Source organism: Petromyzon marinus, chromosome 49 (assembly GCF_048934315.1).
Source record: "Petromyzon marinus isolate PM22_M1 ecotype Great Lakes invasive population chromosome 49, UKy_Petmar_22M1.pri1.0, whole genome shotgun sequence".
NCBI lineage: Eukaryota > Metazoa > Chordata > Hyperoartia > Petromyzontiformes > Petromyzontidae > Petromyzon > Petromyzon marinus.
Window position 1 is genome coordinate 12462348 of NC_133715.1, and position 15270 is coordinate 12477617.

The window sequence follows — 15270 nt, forward strand, 5'->3', positions numbered from 1 at the left end:
TGTTAATCGGTGAGACTCCCATAGGGTTCAGTGTTAATCAGTGAGACTCCCATAGGGTTCAGTGTTAATCAGTGAGACTCCCATAGGGTTCAGTGTTAATCAGTGAGACTCCCACAGGGTTCAGTGTTAATCAGTGATACTCCCACAGGGTTCAGTGTTAATCAGCGAGATTCCCATAGGGTTCAGTGTTAATCAGTGAGACTTCCACAGGGTTCAGTGTTAATCGGTGAGTCTCCCACAGGGTTCAGTGTTAATCAGTGAGACTCCCATAGGGTTCAGTGTTAATAATTGAGACTCCCATAGGGTTCAGTGTTAATCAGTGAGACTCACACAGGGTTCTGTGTTAATAAGTGAGACTCCCACAGGGTTCGGTGTTAATCAGTGAGACTCCCACAGGGTTCAGTGTTAATCAGTGAGACTCCCATATGGTTCGGTGTTAATCAGTGAGACTCCCACAGGGTTCAGTGTTAATCAGTGAGACTCCCACAGGGTTCAGTGTTAATCAGTGAAACTCCCACAGGGTTCAGTGTTAATCAGTGAGACTCCCATAGGGTTCAGTGTTAATCAGTGAGACTCCCACAGGGTTCAGTGTTAATCAGTGAGACTCCCATAGGGTTCATTGTTAATCAGTGAGACTCCCACAGGGTTCAGTGTTAATCAGTGAGACTCCCACAGGGTTCAGTGTTAATCAGTGAGATTCCATAGGGTTCAGTATTAATCAGTGAGACTACCATAGGGTTCAGTATTAATCAGTTAGACTCCCATAGGGTTCATTGTTAATCAGTGAGACTCCCATAGGGTTCACTGTTAATCAGTGAGACTCCCACAGGGTTCGGTGTTAATCAGTGAGACTCCCACAGGGTTCAGTGTTAATCAGTGAGACTCCCACAGGGTTCAGTGTTAGTCAGTGAGACTCCCATAGGGTTCAGTGTTAATCAATGAGACTCCCACAGGGATCAGTGTTAATCAGTGAGACTCCCATCGTGTTCAGTGTTAATCAGTGAGACTCCCATAGGGTTCAGTGTTAATCAGTGGGGCTCCCACAGGGTTCCGTGTTAATCAGTGAGACTCCCACAGGGTTCAGTATTAATCAGTGAGACTCCCATAGGGTTCAGTGTTAATCAGTGATACTCCCACAGGTTCAGTGTTAATCAGCGAGATTCCCATGGGGCTCAGTGTTAATCAGTGAGACTACCACAGGGTTCAGTGTTAATCAGTTAGACTCCCACAGGGTTCAGTGTTAATCAGTGAGACTCCCACAGGGTTCAGTGTTAATCAGTGAGACTCCCACAGGGTTCAGTGTTAATCAGTGAGACTCCCAAAGGGCTCAGTGTTAATCAGTGAGACTCCCATAGGGTTCGGTGTTAATCAGTGAGACTCCCATAGGGTTCGGTGTTAATCAGTGAGACTCCCATAGGGGTCAGTGTTAATCAGTGAGACTCCTAAACGGTTCAGTGTTAATAATTGAGACTCCCATAGGGTTCAGTGTTTATCAGTGAGACTCCCATAGTGTTCAGTGTAAATCACTGAGACTCCCATAGGGTTCAGTGTTAATCAATGAGACTCCCATAGGGTTCAGTGTTAATCAGTGAGTCTCCCACAGGGTTCAGTGTTAATCAGTGAGGCTCCCACAGGGTTCAGTATTAATCAGTGAGACTCCCACAGGGTTCAGTGTTAATCGGTGAGACTCCCACAGGGTTCGTGTTAATCAGTGAGACTCCCACAGTGTTCATTGTTAATCAGTGAGACTCCCACAAGGCGCAGTGTTAATCAGTGAGACTCCCATAGGGTTCAGTGTTAATCAGTGAGACTCCCACAAGGTTCAGTGTTAATCAGTGAGACACCCATAGGGTTCAGTGTTAATCAGTGCGACTCCCATAGGGTTCAGTGTTAATCAGTGACACTCCCATAGGGTTCAGTGTTAATCAGTGAGACTCCCACAGGGTTCATGTGTTAATCAGTGAGACTCCCATAGGGTTCAGTGTTAATCAGTGAGACTCCCACAGGGTTCAGTGTTAATCAGTGAGACACCCATAGGGTTCAGTGTTAATCAGTGAGGCTCCCATAGGGCTCAGTGTTAATCAGTGAGACTCCCATGGGGTTCAGTGTTAATCTTTGAGACTCCCACAGGGTTCATGTGTTAATCAGTGAGACTCCCATAGGGTTCAGTGTTAATCAATGAGACTCCCATAGGGTTCAGTGTTAATCAGTGAGACTCCCACAGCATTCTGTGTTAATCAGTGAGACTCCCATAGGGTTCAGTATTAATCAGTGAGACTCCCATAGGGTTCAGTGTTAATCAGTGAGACTCCCATAGGGTTCAGTGTTAATCAGTGAGACTCCCACAGGGTGCAGTGTTAAACAGTGAGACTCCCATAGGGTTCAGTGTTAATCAATGAGACTCCCACAGGGTTCAGTGTTAATCGGTGAGACTCCCACAGCGTTCTGTGTTAATCAGTGAGACTCCCATAGGGTTCAGTATTAATCAGTGAGACTCCCTAGGGTTCAGTGTTAATCAGTGAGACTCCCATAGTGTTCAGTGTAAATCACTGAGACTCCCATAGGGTTCAGTGTTAATCAATGAGACTCCCATAGGGTTCAGTGTTAATCAGTGAGTCTCCCACAGGGATCAGTGTTAATCAGTGAGGCTCCCACAGGGTTCAGTATTAATCAGTGAGACTCCCATGGGGTTCAGTGTTAATCTTTGAGACTCCCACAGGGTTCATGTGTTAATCAGTGAGACTCCCATAGGGTTCAGTGTTAATCAATGAGACTCCCATAGGGTTCAGTGTTAATCAGTGAGACTCCCATAGGGTTCAGTGTTAATGAGTGAGACTCCCACAGGGTGCAGTGTTAAACAGTGAGACTCCCATAGGGTTCAGTGTTAATCAATGAGACTCCCACAGGGTTCAGTGTTAATCGGTGAGACTCCCACAGCGTTCTGTGTTAATCAGTGAGACTCCCATAGGGTTCAGTATTAATCAGTGAGACTCCCTAGGGTTCAGTGTTAATCAGTGAGACTCCCATAGGGTTCAGTGTTAATCAGTGAGACTCCCATAGGGTTCAGTGTTAATCAGTGAGACTCCCATAGGGTTCAGTGTTAATCAGTGAGACTCCCATAGGGTTGGGTGTTAATCAGTGAGACTCCCACAGGGTTCAGTGTTAATCAATGAGACTCCCACAGGGTTCAGTGTTAATCGGTGAGACTCCCATAGGGTTCAGTGTTAATCAGTGAGACTCCCATAGGGTTCAGTGTTAATCAGTGAGACTCCCATAGGGTTCAGTGTTAATCAGTGAGACTCCCACAGGGTTCAGTGTTAATCAGTGAGACTCCCACAGGGTTCAGTGTTAATCAGTGAGACTCCCACATGGTTCAGTGTTAATCAGTGAGACTCCCAAAGGGCTCAGTGTTAATCAGTGAGACTCCCATAGGGTTCGGTGTTAATCAGTGAGCCTCCCATAGGGTTCAGTGTTAATCAGTGAGACTCCCATAGGGTTCAGTGTTTATCAGTGAGACTCCCATAGTGTTCATTGTAATTCACTGAGACTCCCATAGGGTTCAGTGTTAATCAATGAGACTCCCATAGGGTTCAGTGTTAATCAGTGAGTCTCCCACAGGGCTCAGTGTTAATCAGTGAGACTCCCATAGGGTTCGGTGTTAATCAGTGAGACTCCCATAGGGTTCAGTGTTAATCAGTGAGACTCCCATAGGGTTCAGTGTTAATCAGTGAGACTCCCACAGGGTTCAGTGTTAATCAGTGAGACTCCCACAGGGTTCAGTGTTAATCAGTGAGACTCCCACATGGTTCAGTGTTAATCAGTGAGACTCCCAAAGGGCTCAGTGTTAATCAGTGAGACTCCCATAGGGTTCGGTGTTAATCAGTGAGCCTCCCATAGGGTTCAGTGTTAATCAGTGAGGCTCCCATAGTTTTCAGTGTTAATCAGTGAGACTCCCATAGGGTTCAGTGTTTATCAGTGAGACTCCCATAGTGTTCATTGTAATTCACTGAGACTCCCATAGGGTTCAGTGTTAATCAATGAGACTCCCATAGGGTTCAGTGTTAATCAGTGAGTCTCCCACAGGGCTCAGTGTTAATCAGTGAGACTCCCATAGGGTTTGGTGTTAATCAGTGAGACTCCCATAGGGTTCAGTGTTAATCAGTGAGACTCCCATAGGGTTCAGTGTTAATCAGTGAGACTCCCATAGGGTTCAGTGTTTATCAGTGAGACTCCCATAGTGTTCAGTGTAAATCACTGAGACTCCCATAGGGTTCAGTGTTAATCAATGAGACTCCCATAGGGTTCAGTGTTAATCAATGAGACTCCCATAGGGTTCAGTGTTAATCAGTGAGTCTCCCACAGGGTTCAGTGTTAATCAGTGAGGCTCCCACAGGGTTCAGTATTAATCAGTGAGACTCCCATGGGGTTCAGTGTTAATCTTTGAGACTCCCACAGGGTTCATGTGTTAATCAGTGAGACTCCCATAGGGTTCAGTGTTAATCAATGAGACTCCCATAGGGTTCAGTGTTAATCAGTGAGACTCCCATAGGGTTCAGTGTTAATCAGTGAGACTCCCACAGGGTGCAGTGTTAAACAGTGAGACTCCCATGGGGTTCAGTGTTAATCAATGAGACTCCCACAGGGTTCAGTGTTAATCGGTGAGACTCCCACAGCGTTCTGTGTTAATCAGTGAGACTCCCATAGGGTTCAGTATTAATCAGTGAGACTCCCTAGGGTTCAGTGTTAATCAGTGAGACTCCCATAGGGTTCAGTGTTAATCAGTGAGACTCCCACAGGGTTCAGTGTTAAACAGTGAGACTCCCATAGGGTTCAGTGTTAATCAGTGAGACTCCCATAGGGTTGGGTGTTAATCAGTGAGACTCCCACAGGGTTCAGTGTTAATCAATGAGACTCCCACAGGGTTCAGTGTTAATCGGTGAGACTCCCATAGGGTTCAGTGTTAATCAGTGAGACTCCCATAGGGTTCAGTGTTAATCAGTGAGACTCCCATAGGGTTCAGTGTTAATCAGTGAGACTCCCACAGGGTTCAGTGTTAATCAGTGAGACTCCCACAGGGTTCAGTGTTAATCAGTGAGACTCCCATAGGGTTGGGTGTTAATCAGCGAGACTCCCACAGGGTTCAGTGTTAATCAATGAGACTCCCACAGGGTTCAGTGTTAATCGGTGAGACTCCCATAGGGTTCAGTGTTAATCAGTGAGACTCCCATAGGGTTCAGTGTTAATCAGTGAGACTCCCATAGGGTTCAGTGTTAATCAGTGAGACTCCCACAGGGTTCAGTGTTAATCAGTGATACTCCCACAGGGTCCAGTGTTAATCAGCGAGATTCCCATAGGGTTCAGTGTTAATCAGTGAGACTTCCACAGGGTTCAGTGTTAATCGGTGAGTCTCCCACAGGGTTCAGTGTTAATCAGTGAGACTCCCATATGGTTCAGTGTTAATAATTGAGACTCCCATAGGGTTCAGTGTTAATCAGTGAGACTCACACAGGGTTCTGTGTTAATAAGTGAGACTCCCACAGGGTTCGGTGTTAATCAGTGAGACTCCCACAGGGTTCAGTGTTAATCAGTGAGACTCCCATATGGTTCGGTGTTAATCAGTGAGACTCCCACAGGGTTCAGTGTTAATCAGTGAGACTCCCACAGGGTTCAGTGTTAATCAGTGAAACTCCCACAGGGTTCAGTGTTAATCAGTGAGACTCCCATAGGGTTCAGTGTTAATCAGTGAGACTCCCACAGGGTTCAGTGTTAATCAGTGAGACTCCCATAGGGTTCATTGTTAATCAGTGAGACTCCCACAGGGTTCAGTGTTAATCAGTGAGACTCCCACAGGGTTCAGTGTTAATCAGTGAGATTCCATAGGGTTCAGTATTAATCAGTGAGACTACCATAGGGTTCAGTATTAATCAGTTAGACTCCCATAGGGTTCATTGTTAATCAGTGAGACTCCCATAGGGTTCACTGTTAATCAGTGAGACTCCCACAGGGTTCGGTGTTAATCAGTGAGACTCCCACAGGGTTCAGTGTTAATCAGTGAGACTCCCACAGGGTTCAGTGTTAGTCAGTGAGACTCCCATAGGGTTCAGTGTTAATCAATGAGACTCCCACAGGGTTCAGTGTTAATCAGTGAGACTCCCATCGTGTTCAGTGTTAATCAGTGAGACTCCCATAGGGTTCAGTGTTAATCAGTGGGGCTCCCACAGGGTTCCGTGTTAATCAGTGAGACTCCCACAGGGTTCAGTATTAATCAGTGAGACTCCCATAGGGTTCAGTGTTAATCAGTGATACTCCCACAGGTTCAGTGTTAATCAGCGAGATTCCCATGGGGCTCAGTGTTAATCAGTGAGACTACCACAGGGTTCAGTGTTAATCAGTTAGACTCCCACAGGGTTCAGTGTTAATCAGTGAGACTCCCACAGGGTTCAGTGTTAATCAGTGAGACTCCCACAGGGTTCAGTGTTAATCAGTGAGACTCCCAAAGGGCTCAGTGTTAATCAGTGAGACTCCCATAGGGTTCGATGTTAATCAGTGAGACTCCCATAGGGTTCGGTGTTAATCAGTGAGACTCCCATAGGGGTCAGTGTTAATCAGTGAGACTCCTAAACGGTTCAGTGTTAATAATTGAGACTCCCATAGGGTTCAGTGTTTATCAGTGAGACTCCCATAGTGTTCAGTGTAAATCACTGAGACTCCCATAGGGTTCAGTGTTAATCAATGAGACTCCCATAGGGTTCAGTGTTAATCAGTGAGTCTCCCACAGGGTTCAGTGTTAATCAGTGAGGCTCCCACAGGGTTCAGTATTAATCAGTGAGACTCCCACAGGGTTCAGTGTTAATCGGTGAGACTCCCACAGGGTTCGTGTTAATCAGTGAGACTCCCACAGTGTTCATTGTTAATCAGTGAGACTCCCACAAGGCGCAGTGTTAATCAGTGAGACTCCCATAGGGTTCAGTGTTAATCAGTGAGACTCCCACAAGGTTCAGTGTTAATCAGTGAGACACCCATAGGGTTCAGTGTTAATCAGTGCGACTCCCATAGGGTTCAGTGTTAATCAGTGACACTCCCATAGGGTTCAGTGTTAATCAGTGAGACTCCCACAGGGTTCATGTGTTAATCAGTGAGACTCCCATAGGGTTCAGTGTTAATCAGTGAGACTCCCACAGGGTTCAGTGTTAATCAGTGAGACACCCATAGGGTTCAGTGTTAATCAGTGAGGCTCCCATAGGGCTCAGTGTTAATCAGTGAGACTCCCATGGGGTTCAGTGTTAATCTTTGAGACTCCCACAGGGTTCATGTGTTAATCAGTGAGACTCCCATAGGGTTCAGTGTTAATCAATGAGACTCCCATAGGGTTCAGTGTTAATCAGTGAGACTCCCACAGCATTCTGTGTTAATCAGTGAGACTCCCATAGGGTTCAGTATTAATCAGTGAGACTCCCATAGGGTTCAGTGTTAATCAGTGAGACTCCCATAGGGTTCAGTGTTAATCAGTGAGACTCCCACAGGGTGCAGTGTTAAACAGTGAGACTCCCATAGGGTTCAGTGTTAATCAATGAGACTCCCACAGGGTTCAGTGTTAATCGGTGAGACTCCCACAGCGTTCTGTGTTAATCAGTGAGACTCCCATAGGGTTCAGTATTAATCAGTGAGACTCCCTAGGGTTCAGTGTTAATCAGTGAGACTCCCATAGTGTTCAGTGTAAATCACTGAGACTCCCATAGGGTTCAGTGTTAATCAATGAGACTCCCATAGGGTTCAGTGTTAATCAGTGAGTCTCCCACAGGGTTCAGTGTTAATCAGTGAGACTCCCATGGGGTTCAGTGTTAATCTTTGAGACTCCCACAGGGTTCATGTGTTAATCAGTGAGACTCCCATAGGGTTCAGTGTTAATCAATGAGACTCCCATAGGGTTCAGTGTTAATCAGTGAGACTCCCATAGGGTTCAGTGTTAATCAGTGAGACTCCCACAGGGTGCAGTGTTAAACAGTGAGACTCCCATAGGGTTCAGTGTTAATCAATGAGACTCCCACAGGGTTCAGTGTTAATCGGTGAGACTCCCACAGCGTTCTGTGTTAATCAGTGAGACTCCCATAGGGTTCAGTATTAATCAGTGAGACTCCCTAGGGTTCAGTGTTAATCAGTGAGACTCCCATAGGGTTCAGTGTTAATCAGTGAGACTCCCACAGGGTTCAGTGTTAAACAGTGAGACTCCCATAGGGTTCAGTGTTAATCAGTGAGACTCCCATAGGGTTGGGTGTTAATCAGTGAGACTCCCACAGGGTTCAGTGTTAATCAATGAGACTCCCACAGGGTTCAGTGTTAATCGGTGAGACTCCCATAGGGTTCAGTGTTAATCAGTGAGACTCCCATAGGGTTCAGTGTTAATCAGCGAGACTCCCATAGGGTTCAGTGTTAATCAGTGAGACTCCCACAGGGTACAGTGTTAATCAGTGAGACTCCCACAGGGTTCAGTGTTAATCAGTGAGACTCCCACATGGTTCAGTGTTAATCAGTGAGACTCCCAAAGGGCTCAGTGTTAATCAGTGAGACTCCCATAGGGTTCGGTGTTAATCAGTGAGCCTCCCATAGGGTTCAGTGTTAATCAGTGAGACTCCCACAGGGTTCAGTGTTAATCAGTGAGACTCCCACAGGGTTCAGTGTTAATCAGTGAGACTCCCATAGGGTTGGGTGTTAATCAGCGAGACTCCCACAGGGTTCAGTGTTAATCAATGAGACTCCCACAGGGTTCAGTGTTAATCGGTGAGACTCCCATAGGGTTCAGTGTTAATCAGTGAGACTCCCATAGGGTTCAGTGTTAATCAGTGAGACTCCCATAGGGTTCAGTGTTAATCAGTGAGACTCCCACAGGGTTCAGTGTTAATCAGTGATACTCCCACAGGGTCCAGTGTTAATCAGCGAGATTCCCATAGGGTTCAGTGTTAATCAGTGAGACTTCCACAGGGTTCAGTGTTAATCGGTGAGTCTCCCACAGGGTTCAGTGTTAATCAGTGAGACTCCCATAGGGTTCAGTGTTAATAATTGAGACTCCCATAGGGTTCAGTGTTAATCAGTGAGACTCACACAGGGTTCTGTGTTAATAAGTGAGACTCCCACAGGGTTCGGTGTTAATCAGTGAGACTCCCACAGGGTTCAGTGTTAATCAGTGAGACTCCCATATGGTTCGGTGTTAATCAGTGAGACTCCCACAGGGTTCAGTGTTAATCAGTGAGACTCCCACAGGGTTCAGTGTTAATCAGTGAAACTCCCACAGGGTTCAGTGTTAATCAGTGAGACTCCCATAGGGTTCAGTGTTAATCAGTGAGACTCCCACAGGGTTCAGTGTTAATCAGTGAGACTCCCATAGGGTTCATTGTTAATCAGTGAGACTCCCACAGGGTTCAGTGTTAATCAGTGAGACTCCCACAGGGTTCAGTGTTAATCAGTGAGATTCCATAGGGTTCAGTATTAATCAGTGAGACTACCATAGGGTTCAGTATTAATCAGTTAGACTCCCATAGGGTTCATTGTTAATCAGTGAGACTCCCATAGGGTTCACTGTTAATCAGTGAGACTCCCACAGGGTTCGGTGTTAATCAGTGAGACTCCCACAGGGTTCAGTGTTAATCAGTGAGACTCCCACAGGGTTCAGTGTTAGTCAGTGAGACTCCCATAGGGTTCAGTGTTAATCAATGAGACTCCCACAGGGTTCAGTGTTAATCAGTGAGACTCCCATCGTGTTCAGTGTTAATCAGTGAGACTCCCATAGGGTTCAGTGTTAATCAGTGGGGCTCCCACAGGGTTCCGTGTTAATCAGTGAGACTCCCACAGGGTTCAGTATTAATCAGTGAGACTCCCATAGGGTTCAGTGTTAATCAGTGATACTCCCACAGGTTCAGTGTTAATCAGCGAGATTCCCATGGGGCTCAGTGTTAATCAGTGAGACTACCACAGGGTTCAGTGTTAATCAGTTAGACTCCCACAGGGTTCAGTGTTAATCAGTGAGACTCCCACAGGGTTCAGTGTTAATCAGTGAGACTCCCACAGGGTTCAGTGTTAATCAGTGAGACTCCCAAAGGGCTCAGTGTTAATCAGTGAGACTCCCATAGGGTTCGGTGTTAATCAGTGAGACTCCCATAGGGTTCGGTGTTAATCAGTGAGACTCCCATAGGGGTCAGTGTTAATCAGTGAGACTCCTAAACGGTTCAGTGTTAATAATTGAGACTCCCATAGGGTTCAGTGTTTATCAGTGAGACTCCCATAGTGTTCAGTGTAAATCACTGAGACTCCCATAGGGTTCAGTGTTAATCAATGAGACTCCCATAGGGTTCAGTGTTAATCAGTGAGTCTCCCACAGGGTTCAGTGTTAATCAGTGAGGCTCCCACAGGGTTCAGTATTAATCAGTGAGACTCCCACAGGGTTCAGTGTTAATCGGTGAGACTCCCACAGGGTTCGTGTTAATCAGTGAGACTCCCACAGTGTTCATTGTTAATCAGTGAGACTCCCACAAGGCGCAGTGTTAATCAGTGAGACTCCCATAGGGTTCAGTGTTAATCAGTGAGACTCCCACAAGGTTCAGTGTTAATCAGTGAGACACCCATAGGGTTCAGTGTTAATCAGTGCGACTCCCATAGGGTTCAGTGTTAATCAGTGACACTCCCATAGGGTTCAGTGTTAATCAGTGAGACTCCCACAGGGTTCATGTGTTAATCAGTGAGACTCCCATAGGGTTCAGTGTTAATCAGTGAGACTCCCACAGGGTTCAGTGTTAATCAGTGAGACACCCATAGGGTTCAGTGTTAATCAGTGAGGGTCCCATAGGGCTCAGTGTTAATCAGTGAGACTCCCATGGGGTTCAGTGTTAATCTTTGAGACTCCCACAGGGTTCATGTGTTAATCAGTGAGACTCCCATAGGGTTCAGTGTTAATCAATGAGACTCCCATAGGGTTCAGTGTTAATCAGTGAGACTCCCACAGCATTCTGTGTTAATCAGTGAGACTCCCATAGGGTTCAGTATTAATCAGTGAGACTCCCATAGGGTTCAGTGTTAATCAGTGAGACTCCCATAGGGTTCAGTGTTAATCAGTGAGACTCCCACAGGGTGCAGTGTTAAACAGTGAGACTCCCATAGGGTTCAGTGTTAATCAATGAGACTCCCACAGGGTTCAGTGTTAATCGGTGAGACTCCCACAGCGTTCTGTGTTAATCAGTGAGACTCCCATAGGGTTCAGTATTAATCAGTGAGACTCCCTAGGGTTCAGTGTTAATCAGTGAGACTCCCATAGTGTTCAGTGTAAATCACTGAGACTCCCATAGGGTTCAGTGTTAATCAATGAGACTCCCATAGGGTTCAGTGTTAATCAGTGAGTCTCCCACAGGGTTCAGTGTTAATCAGTGAGACTCCCATGGGGTTCAGTGTTAATCTTTGAGACTCCCACAGGGTTCATGTGTTAATCAGTGAGACTCCCATAGGGTTCAGTGTTAATCAATGAGACTCCCATAGGGTTCAGTGTTAATCAGTGAGACTCCCATAGGGTTCAGTGTTAATCAGTGAGACTCCCACAGGGTGCAGTGTTAAACAGTGAGACTCCCATAGGGTTCAGTGTTAATCAATGAGACTCCCACAGGGTTCAGTGTTAATCGGTGAGACTCCCACAGCGTTCTGTGTTAATCAGTGAGACTCCCATAGGGTTCAGTATTAATCAGTGAGACTCCCTAGGGTTCAGTGTTAATCAGTGAGACTCCCATAGGGTTCAGTGTTAATCAGTGAGACTCCCACAGGGTTCAGTGTTAAACAGTGAGACTCCCATAGGGTTCAGTGTTAATCAGTGAGACTCCCATAGGGTTGGGTGTTAATCAGTGAGACTCCCACAGGGTTCAGTGTTAATCAATGAGACTCCCACAGGGTTCAGTGTTAATCGGTGAGACTCCCATAGGGTTCAGTGTTAATCAGTGAGACTCCCATAGGGTTCAGTGTTAATCAGCGAGACTCCCATAGGGTTCAGTGTTAATCAGTGAGACTCCCACAGGGTACAGTGTTAATCAGTGAGACTCCCACAGGGTTCAGTGTTAATCAGTGAGACTCCCACATGGTTCAGTGTTAATCAGTGAGACTCCCAAAGGGCTCAGTGTTAATCAGTGAGACTCCCATAGGGTTCGGTGTTAATCAGTGAGCCTCCCATAGGGTTCAGTGTTAATCAGTGAGACTCCCATAGGGTTCAGTGTTTATCAGTGAGACTCCCATAGTGTTCATTGTAATTCACTGAGACTCCCATAGGGTTCAGTGTTAATCAATGAGACTCCCATAGGGTTCAGTGTTAATCAGTGAGTCTCCCACAGGGCTCAGTGTTAATCAGTGAGACTCCCATAGGGTTCGGTGTTAATCAGTGAGACTCCCATAGGGTTCAGTGTTAATCAGTGAGACTCCCATAGGGTTCAGTGTTAATCAGTGAGACTCCCATAGGGTTCAGTGTTTATCAGTGAGACTCCCATAGTGTTCAGTGTAAATCACTGAGACTCCCATAGGGTTCAGTGTTAATCAATGAGACTCCCATAGGGTTCAGTGTTAATCAGTGAGTCTCCCACAGGGTTCAGTGTTAATCAGTGAGGCTCCCACAGGGTTCAGTATTAATCAGTGAGACTCCCACAGGGTTCAGTGTTAATCAGTGAGACTCCCATAGGGTTCAGTGTTAATCAGTGAGACTCCCATAGGGTTCAGTGTTAATCAGTGAGACTCCCACAGGGTTCAGTGTTAAACAGTGAGACTCCCATAGGGTTCAGTGTTAATCAGTGAGACTCCCACAGCGTTCTGTGTTAATCAGTGAGACTCCCATGGGTTCAGTATTAATCAGTGAGACTCCCATAGGGTTCAGTGTTAATCAGTGAGACTCCCATAGGGTTCAGTGTTAATCAGTGAGACTCCCACAGGGTGCAGTGTTAAACAGTGAGACTCCCATAGGGTTCAGTGTTAATCAATGAGACTCCCACAGGGTTCAGTGTTAATCGGTGAGACTCCCACAGCGTTCTGTGTTAATCAGTGAGACTCCCATAGGGTTCAGTATTAATCAGTGAGACTCCCTAGGGTTCAGTGTTAATCAGTGAGACTCCCATAGGGTTCAGTGTTAATCAGTGAGACTCCCACAGGGTTCAGTGTTAAACAGTGAGACTCCCATAGGGTTCAGTGTTAATCAGTGAGACTCCCATAGGGTTGGGTGTTAATCAGTGAGACTCCCACAGGGTTCAGTGTTAATCAATGAGACTCCCACAGGGTTCAGTGTTAATCGGTGAGACTCCCATAGGGTTCAGTGTTAATCAGTGAGACTCCCATAGGGTTCAGTGTTAATCAGTGAGACTCCCATAGGGTTCAGTGTTAATCAGTGAGACTCCCACAGGGTTCAGTGTTAATCAGTGAGACTCCCACAGGGTTCAGTGTTAATCAGTGAGACTCCCACATGGTTCAGTGTTAATCAGTGAGACTCCCAAAGGGCTCAGTGTTAATCAGTGAGACTCCCATAGGGTTCGGTGTTAATCAGTCAGCCTCCCATAGGGTTCAGTGTTAATCAGTGAGACTCCCATAGTTTTCAGTGTTAATCAGTGAGACTCCCATAGGGTTCAGTGTTTATCAGTGAGACTCCCATAGTGTTCATTGTAATTCACTGAGACTCCCATAGGGTTCAGTGTTAATCAATGAGACTCCCATAGGGTTCAGTGTTAATCAGTGAGTCTCCCACAGGGCTCAGTGTTAATCAGTGAGACTCCCATAGGGTTTGGTGTTAATCAGTGAGACTCCCATAGGGTTCAGTGTTAATCAGTGAGACTCCCATAGGGTTCAGTGTTAATCAGTGAGACTCCCATAGGGTTCAGTGTTTATCAGTGAGACTCCCATAGTGTTCAGTGTAAATCACTGAGACTCCCATAGGGTTCAGTGTTAATCAATGAGACTCCCATAGGGTTCAGTGTTAATCAGTGAGTCTCCCACAGGGTTCAGTGTTAATCAGTGAGGCTCCCACAGGGTTCAGTATTAATCAGTGAGACTCCCACAGGGTTCAGTGTTAATCAGTGAGACTCCCATAGGGTTCAGTGTTAATCAGTGAGACTCCCATAGGGTTCAGTGTTAATCAGTGAGACTCCCACAGGGTTCAGTGTTAAACAGTGAGACTCCCATAGGGTTCAGTGTTAATCAATGAGACTCCCACAGGGTTCAGTGTTAATCGGTGAGACTCCCACAGCGTTCTGTGTTAATCAGTGAGACTCCCATAGGGTTCAGTATTAATCAGTGAGACTCCCTAGGGTTCAGTTTTAATCAGTGAGACTCCCGTAGGGTTCAGTGTTAATCAGTGAGACTCCCACAGGGCTCAGTGTTAATCAGTGAGACTCCCACAGCGTTCTGTGTTAATCAGTGAGACTCCCATAGGGTTCAGTATTAATCAGTGAGACTCCCTAGGGTTCAGTGTTAATCAGTGAGACTCCCATAGGGTTCAGTGTTAATCAGTGAGACTCCCACAGGGTTCAGTGTTAAACAGTGAGACTCCCATAGGGTTCAGTGTTAATCAGTGAGACTCCCATAGGGTTCGGTGTTAATCAGTGAGACTCCCACAGGGTTCAGTGTTAATCAGTGAGACTCCCACATGGTTCAGTGTTAATCAGTGAGACTCCCATAGGGTTCAGTGTTAATCAATGAGACTCCCACAGGGTTCAGTGTTAATCGGTGAGACTCCCATAGGGTTCAGTGTTAATCAGTGAGACTCCCATAGGGTTCAGTGTTAATCAGTGAGACTCCCATAGGGTTCAGTGTTTATCAGTGAGACTCCCACAGGGTTCAGTGTTAATCAGTGAGACTCCCATAGGGTTCAGTGTTAATCAATGAGACTCCCATAGGGTTCAGTGTTAATCAGTGAGACTCCCATAGGGTTCAGTGTTAATCAGTGAGACTCCCATAGGGTTCAGTGTTAATCAATGAGACTCCCATAGGGTTCAGTGTTAATCAGTGAGTCTCCCACAGGGTTCAGTGTTAATCAGTGAGGCTCCCACAGGGTTCAGTATTAATCAGTGAGACTCCCACAGGGTTCAGTGTTAATCAGTGAGACTCCCATAGGGTTCAGTGTTAATCAGTGAGACTCCCATAGGGTTCAGTGTTAATCAGTGATACTCCCACAGGGTTCAGTGTTAAACAGTGAGACTCCCATAGGGTTCAGTGTTAATCAATGAGACTCCCACAGGGTTCAGTGTTAATCGGTGAGACTCCCACAGCGTT